We start from the raw sequence: 14,129 nt of genomic DNA on the forward strand, positions 1-14,129 counted from the left end.
CCTACCTTGTGTGTGTGTGTAAGGAAGATTTGCCCTGATCAAAAATTGATTGCCAATCGTTCTCTTTTTTTTCTGCTTGAGGAAGATAAGCCCTGAGCCAACACCTGCACCAATCCTCCTCTACTTTATATGTGGGATGCCTCGACAGCACAGCAGATGAGTGGAGCAGGTCCGCACCCTAGATCCAAACTCGTGAACCTGGGCCATTGATGCAGAGCATGGAACCCCAACCACTCAGCCATGGGGCTGACCCCCTGCAATCTATTTTAAAAGCTTTCCAGATGATTCCTACCTTTTTCATTTTAGACAAGTGAGTAAACTCGTGTTTGAGAAGAATTGGTTCTCCAAGTGTGATCCTCAGAGCAGCTGTTTCAACATCACCTGGGAACTTTTTGGAAATGCAAATTACCAGACCTCATTCAGACCAACTGAATCAGAAAGTCTGCAGGCAGGGCCCGGAAATCTGCATTTTAACAAGTGCTCCAGGTGATGCTGAATCACACCGAAGGTAATGTTTGGTTCCAAAAAATAATTTGAAAATCGAGGGTTCATTTAATTCAGTAAGATTTATCAAATACTCACTATTTTTAGAAAATGTAAACAAATAAATGATCCTTAACCCTATGGAGGGCACAATATAACCAATTCTATTATGCTTTTGTGGTCTTTTCTATGATCTTAAACAAGTTATTTACTTGTTAATATCTCCATTTGTAACCATTATTTATTTTCTCTAGATTATCATTATAGACCCCAAATGCAATGGGTTAAGCTTAAGCACATTTTCATTGCAAGGACTCTATCTCCTGAATAAATTGTCCTCAGAAATACTCCTTTTGTGAATTTTGAAAATTTCTTCTTTTTGTGGGAATCACAGAATGTAGGACTAGTGGGGTAATAATTTTGCCTCATTTTATAAACTGAACAAATAAGAAAAATTACACTTTGAAAATTGAGCATAAAGTCTTGCACATGGTAACAACAGAGCCCAAAATAGTCACAAAGATTTTTCAAATATTATCTTGTTTGTCATATCATTGTGAGACAGGCATTACTCTTATAACAGCATAAATGTAGGAAATAAAATTAAATGATTTTCTGATAGACACTCATCTGGTAAATATTTGGGCTTAGATTGCACCACCAGATACTACAAATTCCAATCCCATGCTCTTTACATTTGATCCCAATGCCTACTCTGCTGAATGTACATAGTATGCACTCAATATATATTTGTGTAATTGAACTGGAAAGATAGCTTCATTTCCAAGGTAAGGAAAAGCAAGTCATTGATTTTCTATTTTACTAATTCCCTTTGGAAAGAGATATCTTAAGAAATAGCACTTGGAATTTCCAGCCCTGAGCATAAAGTAAGAAAACCAATTCAACTTCATTGAGGACACTGATTGATGGAGGTTCACAAATGAAGTAAAATTGGAAAGAATTCAGTGAGGTGCCTGGACAATATCCAGAGTTAATTGTTTTTCAGCATCAAAAGCTTGAATTCACTATTCCTCCGGCTATAAAACAAATTAGTGCTAACACCATCTCAAGAGCTCATGTTCTTAAATACTCCATCAACATTTAAAATGAGTCATTTATTTTTCTGGACATCAGATTTCAGCTGAACTATTGATTACTATGAATTTTGTGTAATAAGTATGAATTGCTCCACAATATTCAGAATGCCGGACATATCACCTTTCTTTATTTTCAATCGAATCAAAGCTGGATTCCAGCTACCATCAACATAGTTGACAAAGTCAATATCAATCCATTTTCAAGTCTCATTCCCCACTATCGATCAGATGACAACACTGAAATTTACATAGTTCAATTAATGAAGCTCTGCCTCCCACCCCCTACCCATGCTTCTTCATGTTGGTCACTGGAACTGTTGGCCCTTGCTCAGGCCTATGTGTTAATTAGAGATAGCCCTCTGCATTCCTCGGGTCAGTTCCAGATCAGGCCGTGGAACCTTTTCAAAGACCCCTGAGTTATGGCTATCAACACACAAGTCTCCTCAGGGACCCATACAGCTGTCACTTTCAAGGCTCTGTCACTCCAGCGATGTTTCAATGATTCAAGAACCAATTCTCAAAATTTCAGAAGGTTCCACCCCTCCTGTTTTAGGTGTTCCCATCTCAGGAATTCCAATTGTTTGTGACAGGCTACTTTTCTCCCCAAACCTCAAAGCACAATAGTATCTCTCCTCCCCTCCTCTCTCAGTCTCTCTCTCTCAACATCCAACAAATCTGCTTAATGGACCAAAACTTACACCTTCTAAACCAAAGAACACATAGATTAGGTATTGCTTAATTTTCCCTCACATTGTATGGAAAACTTTTCTTTCTCTAAAATTCCAAAAGGCCATTTACTCCCCTTGGAGCAAGGAGAACCCAGACATCAAAAATATAATTCTGGCTAGTGGGCATGGCAGATCCCTGGACATCGGGCCAAGGGATGAACCTCCATGGCACCCACTGGGTCCGTGTCAGCACCCCTGGACCAGTTCAGAACAAAGGGCCCCACCAATGTTTCAGTCTCCAGAGAGGTCCCTCCTCTCACCAAGGAGCCCCTAGAGCCCACCAGAACTCTAAATAAGCCGAAACCTGCAGTCCTGCTCCAAGGACGGTGCTAGTGGAGTTCAGGAAAAGCAGACGGGACAGGCACCGGCAGCCACTGAACAGCACCATGTGAGACGGACAACACACCCTGGTGCAACCCGCACACAAGTCGCGATCCTCCTCCTGGCCTCACCACGGGCTCAGTAAAGTACACAGCTTTTTTTCTTTCTTCTTGAGACCAAGGTTGTCTAGATACTTCATAATTATTAATTTTATTTCCCAGCCATCATGGCACCAAGGTTCTGAGAGAGGAATTTAGTATTTTCATTATTGGGAAAGCATCTCTTCAAGCACAAATAACTCCTCTGGTTTACATAAATCTTCATAATAAGTCTCAAAGTATAAATAATAAAGTTGTTTTTTATGTTAAAAAGGAAATTAGAATTAAGTTTCACAAGATCTTTTATATGTATAAATGTGGGAATAATAAGATCTTACATTTGCATAATATTTTCTCAAATAACATTATCGTGTCTTATATAGACATAAACTTTTTCATTGCATTCACTGATCTTGTTTGATTATAAAATATTGCTTACTTTAATGTACTTGGAAAATAGGGGAAAGCAAAAACAGAAGAAAATAAAGTTCATTTTAGTGTATAGTCTTCAATTATCTTCAGTTATATACATAGAGAAAAAGCTAGAATCATATACACTTTTATGACATTTTCACTGAATAACACAATATGAGCATTTTCTTACATCATCAAACATTTGCTTGAAAGCACCATTTTAAGGTGCTTTTTTAAGGACCATTTTTAAGGACCATTTCATTTTAAGGACCATTCTCCTACCGTTGGGTATTTGTTTAGGTTAACATTTCTACAATATTATAAATTACAAGGTTTTGGATACATACTCCCAAACTCATCTCTGAGAAAGATCTATGAGGTATGAGAATCAGCATCTCACCACATCTCAACAAGCACTACTCTGTTATTAAAACATCACAGCCAATCTGAGAGGTTAAAACAGTATCAGAATAATTAAATTTTTGTTTCTTTGATGATTAGTGAAATTGAATACTTTTCATATATTTATTAGCTTTTTGTAGTTGGGTGTCTAACTAATATGAAAAAATGGAGAGTTACAGGTTTTCTTATTAATTTATAAGAGCTCTTTAAACATTATTACATCATTTGTCTACTGTATCTGCTGTCAAAATTTACCCTAGGTGGTAGTTGTTAAATTTTATGATGTCCATTTACATACTAAAGTTTAACAGCATAACTAAAAAGTCTTATTAGTAATGTATGAATACATATGTATCATTTTAAAAAAATTAGTATAGATGGATATAGAGCAAAGAATTAAAATTTTCCTTTAAAATCTCCCCCCAAAATATATATATATATATATATATAATTCTGGCCACTCTGGTGAGTCTATAGCAAATATTACTACTACTAATAATAATCAGTTAAACATGAAATGCCAAATACAATATTTTAATATATCACTGTGCATATAAGTCATTTAATCTCTCATAAACTCTTTGTACCCTAGAAGAATTACAAAAGCATCTAAGAGACTTCTATCATTTTTTTTCCTAATTAACCTTAAAGATCACCTCAACTTTTTCCCATAGAGAAGCTCATGGAAAAACCAAAGTGGATTTACAGGAGACCTATTTATCTTCAGAGATGTCTCTTCTCATGAGTAAGGTACAAAAAATATATGTATGAGTCCACCACCCACACACATCATATAGACGCCACACCTCAATCCTGGACACTTCATATGACAAGCACTCTGAAGGTAAGGGTTGAGCACAGGGGTTCACCCTGGTCTGGGTAAACTAAGAAAGTTGAGCATGCACTAGGAAAACTGGCTCCTGCACTGGATAGCTAAGTGAATCTGGAGAACAAAGAAGTTAAAGAGAATGAAGGAGTCAAGGAACAATTGAAGTGTTTTGACTGCTTCGACGTTTCCACCTTCCCTAAGACTTGACCTTTTAGATAAAAAAGAGAAAGAAATCTTACAAAAACTATAGCGAATTCAGTTTTGGACATGTTGAGTCCAATACCTCAGAGACATTCAAGCTTTCTGGGGACCATTCACAGATAGGTTCCCAGAGGGAAGATATTTAAGTCTGGAACTCAGGAGAGAAGTCTGAGCATTAAAACTTCAGCTTTGTATCAAAATTTCCAGCTTCAAGCATCAGAAACTTTAAATTGCGTTTTTATTGTAATTATTTTAATCTCTTTTATTGCTAAAGCCTTGTCTTTCCTTGCATCCTACTAATCCCCAGAATTTAAATTCCTGTGCCCTCTTTTCCAGGAGAGAACTACCTCCGGGTACAGCTTTCATCTTTGTGCATGTGGCGGGAGGGGTGACTACTTGCTTTTAAAAACTAATGCTGAGAGATTTCAAAGTTTTAAATACACTCCCAGGGCTTGGAATCTTTTGGTTATAAGTAAATTGAAAAGAAAAACATTCTGTATTTTATAGCTCTACAATATTTTTGTGTTTTAAGCTTAGCATTATTGAAAGTGTCAAAAAGCCAAGAAAAAGTACATAAAGTAAAAAAGTTAAAGTAAGTCAAATTTAATTTATATCAAGAAAAATACTTTTTATAAATCGAGTGTAGCCTGAGTGTACAGCGTTTACAAAGGCTGCGGTGGTGTACAGTGAAGTCCTGGCCTTCTCATCCACTCACCACCCGCTCACTGACTCACCCAGAGCATCTGCCAGTCCTGCAAGCTCCATTCATGGTAAGCAACCTATGCAGGTCTACCATTTTTTATCTTTTGTACCGTAGTTTTACTGTACCTTTTTTATGTTTAGATATGTTTAGATACACAAATACTTATCATTGTGTTACAATTGCCTATGGTATTCAGCACAATAACATGCTGTACAGGTTTGTAGCCCAAGAGCAATAGGCTATACCATATAGCTTAGGTGTGTAGTAGGCTATACGATCTAGGTTTCTTTAAGTACACTCTGTGATGATCACATAATGACATATTTCTCAGAACACATCCCCGTGGTTTAATGACATGTGACTGTATTCCCTCCTTTCCTTGACTATGCATATATGCCCTCTCTCCCTTCCTCCATTCCTCTCCTCATTCCTCATTCCTTCCCCTTCTAATTCCTCCTTTGCAATTGTGATAAGTACTCTAATATAATGAAGGTCTGATCATAATACTCCTGGTTTAAATTTTTCAAATTCTCCCCAGTGAAGTAAAGATAAATATCCAACTCCTTCACTCCTGGCTCTCAATGTAACTCTTCTGGAGCATGCTAGATGCAGTAATAACAGTATCAGCAAAACTACCCTGTACTGTGCAGCTACTGTACTGTAATCATGGAGACCAGTACTAGAGATAGTTGCTCTTAATCCTCATAGCAATCGTGAAAGGAAGATATTATTACCATGATCTATAAATAAGGAACCAAAGGGTCAATGCAGGTTACCAGGTTGCCCCAAATGACAGCCACTAAGTGGCAGACGCCAGTTCACTGTGACTCCAAAGTCTGTGTTTATTCCTTTGACTATGCTGCCTTCTCGCACTCTCGACAACACATAAGTGTTCCTGTTCTGTACACGACATTCCTCACACCTGGAATACCCTTCACTCCCTGACCTACATGGAAAACTCACTCTCTGCCAGCTCAAATGTCACCTCTTTTCTGAAGGATTTTTGATGTCCAAACGCAGAGATAGCAGCTTTGTCTTCCCTGAGCCCAGACATATTCTGTATAACTCTTTATATAAGTAAGTATTAAAGCACCAGTAAATTGTGAAATCCTCAAGGGCAGACACTATTTTATTCATCACTGAATCGTTATGCCCACTATATATAAGGGTTTCAATAAATCTTTCAAAATCTTTTAATCATTATTTCATTTCCCCTATTTCATGGTGCCCTCCATAACTACCTTATCTCTAAATGTTAGCATGCCCCAGAGCTCAGTCCTTGAATTTCTTTATTTGTATTCTTTTATTTTTTGATTTATATACTTGCTTCTTAGATGATTTCAACCAGTCCCTTGACTCTAAATACTATCTAAATGCTGAGGACAGTTATATTTATTTCTTCAGTCTGAGATTCATATACTCAGACTCATATATTCAACTTTGAATTTAACATCACTTTATTTAATAATATATCTCACAATTAAAATGTATAAAACTGAGCCCCTACAATATGTTCCTCCCACAGTCATACATCTACACTAATGGCAACTTCACTGGGGTCATCCTTGACACTTCATTTTCTCTAACACCCAAAGACCAATCCATCAGGAAACATGAACCAGATCAATAATCTGACTCTCCCATCCCAATTGCTACTACCCTGCTCCAATAGTCATTATTATTGCACCTACATTATTACTATAGCTTCCTGTTTTCTTCCATCTCTATTCTCCTGAAGTCTATTCTCCATAGACAGGCAAATTGATCCTTTTGAAATATAAGACAAATCACTTCTTTACTTAAAACCTTCTAATGGCTTAGTATCTCATTCAGAGTCAAATTTGAAGTCCTTACAATGACCTACCTGTCCCAATATGATCCACACCCAACCTCCACTATTCTGATTTCATTTCTTATCCTTCACTCCTTCTCTCCAATACAGCTTCTTTGATATTCTTTAAACATTCAAAATTTCCCCACTTTAGAGGCCAGCCCCATGGCCAAGTGGTTAAGTTCGCGCGCTCCACATCAGCGGCCCAGGGTGTCGACAGTTCGGATCCTGGGCATGGGCATGGCGACGCGTGACAGGCCATGCTGAGGCGGCATCCCACATGGCACAATCAGAGGCACTCACAACTAGAGTATATAACTACGTACTTGGGGGCTTTGGGAAGAAAAAGAAGAAAAAAAGAGATTGGCAACAGATGTTAGCTCAGGTGCCAAACTTTAAAAAGAAAAATTTCCCCACTTTAGTGTCTACATACTTTCTGCTCCTTTCAGAACTTTTCCCTTCCCAAATAGTCATATAAAATCACTCTCTCACTTTCTTCAGGTCATTGCTCAAATACTGTCCTCTCTATAATAGCACATACCCTCACCTCCAACTGTTACTCTCTGTTGCTTTACAAGATGTAATTTTTTTTTCCCATGGCACTTATCACCATCTGGCATAGCATAGGTCTACTTGATTATTTGTCATTATCTATTTCTTGACTGAATGTAAGATTCATGAGAGCTGGAACTTTTTTGGTTCACTGCTTGAGCCCACTTCGTGCAACAGTAGTAAACTCAGTAATGCTCAAATATTTTTCATCAAATAAATGAAAGCATAATAACCAACAATATAATGAAAGCTATCAAGGCAGCCTGGACTAAAATCGTATCTCCCAATTTTTTGCCCAATTTTATTTTTCCGTCAGTTCACAATTCTTCTCTCTCACACACTGAAGCATAAAACGCAATGAACTATCACAAGAGAGAGAACTATTTCCTGTGACTTGGCACTCAGCACACTGAATCAAACCCCATGATGCTTTGGAGTACATGGACCACTGAACAAATGGATTAAGCTCCATTTGCCTAGCCAAAAGTTTAACTTTGAACATTGACCATGGAGGAGAGCCTCGAGGAGAAGCCAAACTCAGCCCAGTCCACCTGAAATTCTCCCCAGAATAAATAGGAATAACAAGTAGAAAGTGGGGAGTGGAAGAGGTTGGAGAAAAGATTTGTAAAGAACTTAATAGTGAGCTTCCCTGAAATAAACTCTCCCCAAGTTTTCTTTGGATTAAGTTTAGTAAAGAGAACTAAAAGTAGATTGAGTCTAAACCAAAACCCCTGGGGGCCAGTTTCAACAGATTAGCAAGCCATACAAGTGTTCTTGAGTAAAGGCCAGTGAAACCTTTGAAATCCTTTGAACTGAAATAAATTAATCTTTCATTAGCTTCTAAGATAGTAATATTAAGAATGTCAGGCCAACCTTCATAAAAATAAATACCCCAAAGAAGTAGAAATCTTGCCTCAGGCTCTCTTATGCCGATATAATTTTATAGATCCCCAGATACTCTTTCATACAGGCTATTATCTAAGTGATTTCTTTGGCGTATAGGTCTATTTACACACAAACAGGGTATGGCTAAAACATAATCGGCCATATAATGTTTTTTTAATAAGTTAATGTAAATGAAAGATTTCTTATTAAACCTTCATACTCAAGGGAAACATTGCCTTAAAATTGAGCTTGCTCTAGAATATTTTGAAAAATGGAAATGTATAGCTCTAGAAAAATTCTTGGAACAAACGTGTGCACTTATCATGCATAGGCACCAGAAAATCTAGGACCTTACTGTTAGGTCAAATGGTTCCATTATTTTCTGCAGGTTCATGCTATCAGTGAATCAAGCCACTAGAAGAGCAGACCACAGATGCCCTTTGAAAAACAAGAAACTGGCAGGAATCCCTGAAATGAGACTATTTTAGAACTGACATTATTGATTGATTCTTGGTGGCTTCAAGTAATAAGCCTTTTAGCAGAAAGAAGATCAAAAGATTTTACCATTTGCATTAAAAAAACTCGCTCAATTCAATAAATATGTATAGATAGCTCATTTTGTAGTCTTTATTGTCCTTTGCCCCATGGGAGAATATGAAGAGGTATAAGATCCAATTCCTGCCTTTAGGGCTCTTATAAATGGATAGGTCTGAAACTATGACTACTATTATAAAAATCAGGAGACTGTATGTGACGTAAGCAGAAATGTGTGCCAAATACTTTGGGAATTTAGATGTTGGGAGGATCCCATCCAACTGAAGATTTCAAGGTAATTCACCCCAAAAAAAAGAGATCATAATTGAGTTGGACCTTGAAGCATGAGCTGTTTGCGGGAACGTTTAAAGAAAGAAATCCTCAAACAATAACACAGAGAGAGCCAAGTCCAGGATAAGTCTAGGAGATAAGGGATGGTTCATGTGAAAGGCAGCTTTCAAGATGACCCTCAGTGATCTCCACCTCCTAATATTCACATCATCATATTCTCACCCCCGCCCTTTGAGTGTGAGATGGACCCAGTAACTTGTTTTTACTGAATAGAATAAGGCAAAAGTGATGGGAGGTCATTTCCTCGGTTAGGTTACAAGTGACTTTAACTTCCATCTTGCTGTATTCCTTCTTTTGCCTTCTTGGCTTGCAAACGTGAGGAAGCAAGATGCTATAATGGAGAGGCCCATGTGTCAAGGAACTGAAGGCAGTCTCCAGCCAACAGTGAGTTAGAGACTAGGTCCTCAGTCCAATAACCTGCGAGGAATGGAATCCTGTCAACAACAATGTGAGTGAGTTTGGAAGCAGATCCTTCTCCGGTTGAACCTTGAGAGTGATAGCCACAGCAGACACCTTGATTGCAACCTTTGAGAGACCCTGTAGCAGAGGATTCAATTTAGCTACTTGCAGATTTCTATTCTAAGATACCATGAGATAACTGTTGTTTTAAGCCTCTAAGTTTTGAGGTAATATTTTATGCAGGCATAGACAACTTTTGCAGTCCAGATTGACTATAGATTATTGCATGGAATAATTATTTACATGGTGCTTTACCATTTTCAGAAGCACTTTCCCATGCATTATCATTTGATTGTTAACAATCCTTTGAGGCAGAAAAGGCAAGTGAAATACTCATTTTATAAAGCAGGAGAAATTGCTGTGGTTTTATGGTTTATACTCAGTGTCACACAACCAGCTAGCATTTTGTGTTGAGTTCAGTGCTCCTTTCATTATGACACTCCGAGGAATAGAAGCCTGCAAATTTGAAAGTTTTAACATATACTAGGATTAGTCTTTAATGTGGATGAATAGAAGCGGCAAGTACCTGAACACAAGGGAATTGGTTTTGCTATTTATCTTTGCCTTCCTAGCTCTTAAAATCTGAATGCTTCATATATAAATCTGCTGGATTTTATAGCTTTGTTTTGGTATCTTTGTGCTTCCAAGTATGTCACCAAAATGTCAAAGTATGTTGACATTTCAGTTGGTTTTGAGTGATCATTGAGGTTTTAAAAATTGAATAGGTTCAATATGCAAACAGACAGGTTTTTTATATGGTACATAACATATGTATATACTACATTTATTGAATTTTCTGAAAAGTCCTGGCCCGCCTATTAAATACTCAGACAATTGATGCTTATCTCTTACAGTATTAACATTTATTTTGTTACTACTAGGAAATTAGAAAAATATACCTCCTCTTTTGAATGAGGTATACAGAACAAAAATGAATCTTTCTTGATTGGAATTAAGACGATATACAGTAATACTCTCAATGAGACTAAATATTACTATATTTAATAACATTTACACCCAAGAAAACGCTCAAATTTCCAGTTTTTAAACATTGAAGGATTTTATATTCTTTATTCTTAGGTCTCACCATCAGTTTGCCAATCATAAGTTTACTGCCATCAATATTTTAATTCTTACCAGAACCTTTCATTTCTAACTTCATGCTTTTCTGTGAAGAGGGGACTCAGAAAATAGCCAATAGTTCTAAGTATGATGTTTAAAATAGGACTAACCAGGCTCTACACAAGAGTCAAGTTAACGTGATGGAGGTTACGGGAGCCAGCCGGCGTGGCTTTGAAGCTTACCACTTAGTAGCTGGGGAACATTGGACAACTTACTTAAAAAAGAATTTGTGCTTCTGATAATAGCAATCCTCATTTTATGAAGTTGTTATGAGGGTTAAATAAGTCAATATTTTGATTGTGAATTTGAATCCCCAGTGGTGGGTGCCAGATATTAGCGTTCAATAAAAAATTTCGTAGGTGATTCCAATGAGCAGCGATTAGTCTAAATCAGTGGTTCTCAGCCTGGGTACACATTAGGATCACCTGGTATCTCTTAAAAATGACCAACAGTTAGGCCCTGGATTATTTACCATTGCTTCTGTAGTAAATTACCACAAACAGTAGTCAAAACAACACAAATTTATTAACTTACAGTTTTGGAGGTCAGAAGTTCAAAATGAGTCTCACTGGATGAACCTCAAGATGTCAGCAGGGCTGAGTTCCTTTCTAGAGGTTCTAGAGGGGAGAATCCACTCTCTTACTTTTTCCGGCTGCCTGCATTCTTTGGCCAGTGGCCCCCTTCTTCCATCTTCCAAGCCTGCAATGTCTGGTTAAATCTTTCTCACACTTCATCCCTCTGACTCTGACTCATCTGCTTCCTTCTCTCTACCACATTTAAAGACCCCTGTGATTACATTAAGTGCACCTGGATTTCCAGAATAATGTAATTTAAGGTCAGCTGATTAACAACCTTAACCCATCTGTTACCTTAATTCTCCTTTGCCCTGTAATGAATTCACAGATTCCAGGAACTAGGACATAAACATCTTTGGGAGGCTGTTATTCTGCTTACTGCAGGCTCCCATCCTCCAAAGACTCAAATTTCATTGCTCTCGGCACAGATAAGCTTCACAAACTCACTAAGTGATTTTAATGTCCAGCTTCGCTTGAGAACTGCTGATCTAAATATTATCAGGGATCCATGAAACATTATGTCCATGAAATGTTCAATAATGCTCAAATTAGATTTGGAAAGTATTTAATTAAATAAATTAAATGTTAAAAACAGTAAGAATTTCTATAAGAGAGAAATTTGCCTGCCCCTATTTAACCAGTATCTCAAACTTTTTGGAGTAACTCCTATTAAGAGGAATTATTTTACTATGTCTTTTGAGATCTAATGTTCTAGGGAGAAAAATTAGTGTTAATAGCACTTATTTTATTTTGTTTTCTTTACTCAGATGCTTTTTAAAAATTTTTTCGTTTTACTATTAAACTATCTGTTGAATTCAGGACATGTCAAGAGCTTAAAATTCAAATTCAAGACTATCTATTCAGTATTGTATTACCGCACACGTTAATAAGAAGCAAACGGTCAATATGGTATAATTTAATTATCCTTTGAGGAGGGAGAGAAAGAGAGAGTTAGACAGACCCCAAAATAGAGCTGTTTTATTAAATAAAAAATTGCTTTCCCCGTCTAACATCTGAGGACTGATTTGTTTACACAAAATCATATAATGACAACTCCATAAAGAAAAGTGAGTCACTCTATTTTCTATGTATATACTGTGAAGACAGTTAAGCCATACCTAAAAAACTGTGAAAATTAGGTCCATATTTTCCAGAAGACTCACAAGTATATAAGGTATTATCTATTTTCTTTGAACTTCTCAGCAGAAATCTACCTCTTTGAGTAGCAGTAAACGTGGAGGAGATAGTGTTTGGAAAATTTTGTATCCCTTGAAAAGAGACTCATGATTAATAACTGAAGTAATGTTCCAGTGGTAGTCTCATCTTTCAGAAGAGGGATAATTCAGAACAAATGATCAGAGAGACTGAATAAGCAGTTTGGGTGGTAAAAGAGCAAGCAGGCTACTCATGAAAGATTCTCCCTTTGAATAAACTAAGGCAAATGATTATTTCTGGTTACTGAATTATCTACATCCCAGGGTTGCACTGTCCTCAGATGCAAACTGGATTTACAGTTCAGCAGAGGTTCTATGGGTAGTAATAGAGACTGTCTGCGAAAGTTCAGAGTTCAAGCTATTGTTCAAGGTTACCAAGAAAATGTTCAACCACTGCGCTGCTGCCTAACTCAAAAAACACTGTCCAGGGCTTATTTCCTCTCTTGGAAGTGGCACACAGTGACATACAATGTACAGAGGTGGTTAAGTACACAGCTCTGGAGCCCAGATACTCATGTTAAAACCCTGACCATACCTCTTACTGGATGTGTGACCTTGGGTAGGTTATCTAACCTCTATGGACTTGGATTTCCTGTGTAAAATAGTGATACCTCCGTGCACGTAACTTAATAGAAGACTCACTAAATGTTAGCTCTTATTTTTAGTTCATTGTATTTACACTTACCATAAAAGTAAGATGATTAAATGCTTAGACAAATTGAATTTAAATGTGGTTTTGCAAATTTTATTAAAAGTATGTTTGCAACTTATATAAGAAGTTAAGGAACTGAGTGGAATTTAATCTGAAATACTGCTACATGAGATATGCATAATTTTTCTATTAATTATTGCCATTGATTTTTAGAAGCAATTTTAAAAGCTCAGTTTCCATATTCACAGATCAAAACATTGAGTCCAAAAGAGGTTAAGTGACTTTCATATTTTTTAAACACATAAAAAATAAAGGACAAAAAGGCACAGTTGCAAAGATTTCACACTTAAGCAATTTTACTCTAAGATCTAAAAGCTACTTAAAATTCTTGAAAGAGGCTTTTTTACTTAAGATTCTCTAAATAATATATTCAGAAAACATGCACTGAATATTTGCTGTGTGCATCATTAGTCACCGTACTAAATGATGAACAAAATTGAACAGTGATAAAAAGGTATATGGGAATTAATAAATCGAGATTTTTTTGAGTGTTAGAATGGAAAGGGTCCTTTAACTCCAACGTTTTTATATTACTGACAAGGTCATCAAGTTTTAGAAAATATTTAAATAACTTGCTCATAATTCCTCAGCCAGGAAATGACATATTTAAGTTCTACA

General features: G+C 36.8%; 1 long non-coding RNA gene across 1 annotated transcript in view; it reads right to left on the reverse strand.

The window, feature by feature from the left end:
• LOC139083004 (uncharacterized) overlaps positions 1 to 14,129 on the reverse strand; it is a 73,846-nt gene that overhangs the window by 20,322 nt on the left and 39,395 nt on the right. The window lies entirely within an intron of this gene.

This window comes from Equus przewalskii, chromosome 4 (genome assembly GCF_037783145.1).
Source record: "Equus przewalskii isolate Varuska chromosome 4, EquPr2, whole genome shotgun sequence".
Lineage (NCBI taxonomy): Eukaryota > Metazoa > Chordata > Mammalia > Perissodactyla > Equidae > Equus > Equus przewalskii.